Here is a 2,500-nt window from a genome sequence, read left to right as displayed (position 1 = left end):
GATGGGTGACCTCCCGGGAAGTCCCGGTGCTGCATCCATTTTGCATCCGCTTGAACCTTCTCCGACGTGGCATCTTCTTCTCCGACATGGCAGTCCACTTAGCATTTGTCATGTGACAGGGCAGCCAGGTAGCTGACGTGGCATTTCAAAAAGTTAAAAAAAATAAAAATAAAAGCTGAAAGGGTGGAGAATATAATATTTACATGTTAGAGGTTAATTTATCAAGGATTTTGATCTATTTGGTGCTGATGTGGCACAGTGTAGTGTTAAAAAAATAAAAGTAAATGAAGGATGCATATTTGCAAACAAGTATTGTCACAATACAAAATGTTGGGTTTTGAAATTACAATGCTAGTTTATATGTTATGAGATTAAAATTTCAGAGTCTAGGTTGTATGATTAAAAGAACAAAGTATGAGTTGAGGGGTTAGGGGTTAGGGGTTAGGGTTTAGGGTTTAGGGTTTTAGGGTTTGCATGGGGTATATAAACCTAGATTCTAGGATTCACATAGATTATATAAAGGGTTTAGAAAGTTGGGCTTGGAGTATGTAAAGAGAAGATAGATTTAAGAATTCACACAAACAAAAATAAATTGGATGTGGAGTGTGAAGGATGAAGAATTGAAGACATTAAGTTTCAGTGGTGATGGATTAGTTAGTGGGCAATGATTACCTGTACGATGCATTAGTTAGCAAGTCATTAACATATTTGTACAACCAATTGATTGCACACACACAAATTTATCTCCAAAGTGACATGTAAACGATTTAGTGGATTTTTGACATGACATGGACTACCACGTGGCAGCCACATCAGCAAGGTAACACGTGGCACTTGAAAAAATCAATTTAGTATTCTTCTGCCTTTTATTTTTCTACCTTATTCCAGTTAATTAAATTACTTTAATATTTTTAATTCACCAATTTATTTTTATTTTTATTTATATTTCTGTCTAGGCGCAAGACTGGGCGGCCAGCAAGGAGTCGAGACAGGGAGTTAATTTTAAAATTGATTTTTTAAAAAATGATTTATTTATTTATTTCCACCTATGCGGAAGACTGGGCGGCCAACGAGGAGTCGAGACAGCCAGGAGTCGGGACTTGGGCAAGGGAGCGGGACAAGAGGTCGGGACTCGCGGCGGGACAAGGAAGAGGAGGAGGAAGTCCGGGACTCGCGACGGGACTGGGACTCGCGCCGGGACTAGGGAGTCGCGGCGGGACAAGGAAGAGGAGGAGGAAGTCCGGGACTCGCGACGGGACTGGGACTCGCGCCGGGACTAGGGAGTCGCGGCGGGACAAGGAAGAGGAGGAGGAAGTCCGGGACTCGCGACGGGACTGGGACTCGCGCCGGGACTAGGGAGTCGCGGCGGGACAAGGAAGAGGAGGAGGAAGTCCGGGACTCGCGACGGGACTGGGACTCGCGCCGGGACTAGGGAGTCGCGGCGGGACAAGGAAGAGGAGGAGGAAGTCCGGGACTCGCGCGGGACTGGGACTCGCGCCGGGACTAGGGAGTCGCGGCGGGACAAGGAAGAGGAGGAGGAAGTCCGGGACTCGCGCACGGGACTAGGGAGTCGCGGCGGGACAAGGAAGAGGAGGAGGAAGTCCGGGACTCGCCACGGGACTAGGGAGTCGCGGCGGGACAAGGAAGAGAAGGAGGAAGTCCGGGACTCGCGACGGGACTGGGACTCGCGGCAGGACAAGGAAGAGAAGGAGGAGGTCCGGGACTCGCGCCGGGACTAGGAAGAGGGGAGGAGGTCCGGGACTCGCGACGGGACTAGGAAGTGGGGAGGAGGTCCGGGACTCGCGCCGGGACTAGGGAAGAGGAGGAGGAGGAGGAAGGCCGGGACTGGGACTCGCGGCGGGAGTAGGTAGTGGGGAGGAGGTCCGGGACTCGCAGCGGGACAAGGAGGAAGTCGGGGAGGAGGGCCGGGACCAGGAGTCGCGGCGGGGATAGCAGGCAGGACAGGGAGGGTGGGTGGTCTTCCACAAAAAAAAGTGTGTCTCGGAACTTCCTTAGTGCAGTAGGACGGGGGCCTGCCGAATCCCACAGAGAGTACTATGTGGGGAAGGGTTCCTCTGAAGCGTCTCGGGAAAAGTCGTGAGGGGGTGACGGTTGCTCGGTGCCTACGGGTCCCGACTGCTCGCTGCCTTCTTTGAGCCCAGTACCGACGTTCGCAGGGGGATACCTGGATACTACTGGGGTTACCTGGATACTTCTGGCGTGTTACCTTGGATCAGTGAGGAGTGGGGGTTAGTTTCCCGGCGACGCGACCCTCTGAGGAGGTCCCGCGGAGGGTCGCCGAGTATTATATGGTGAGCTGGCTGTCAAGGATTGTGAGTCCCGCTGCCAAAATTTTTTTTGGTGCGCGGGCGACTGGAAAAAGAGGGTTGGTCTTGTGCCGATACGCGTAACGTCGCAGCGAGTCCCAAGAGCTAGTAACCATTTTTGGCGGGGGGCGATGGCCTCGGTATTGTCAAGCCATTCTCTCATTCATTTGGGA

At 52.0% G+C, this 2,500-nt stretch overlaps 1 non-coding gene across 1 annotated transcript in view; it reads left to right on the top strand.

Moving 5' to 3' along the window:
- The window catches only part of LOC149988710 (5S ribosomal RNA), a 119-nt gene extending 81 nt beyond the window's left edge, over positions 1–38 (top strand). The window contains exon 1 of the ribosomal RNA XR_016503617.1: positions 1–38. This exon is cut by the window's left edge and continues 81 nt beyond it. This is a non-coding gene — a ribosomal RNA (5S ribosomal RNA).
- Positions 39–2,500: the final 2,462 nt, after the last annotated feature.

This window comes from Physcomitrium patens, chromosome 6 (genome assembly GCF_059467195.1).
Source record: "Physcomitrium patens ecotype Gransden chromosome 6, ASM5946719v1, whole genome shotgun sequence".
Classification (NCBI taxonomy): Eukaryota; Viridiplantae; Streptophyta; class Bryopsida; order Funariales; family Funariaceae; genus Physcomitrium; species Physcomitrium patens.
Note: the sequence above shows the minus strand (reverse complement) of the source record. Positions and strands in the feature narration are given on the sequence as shown.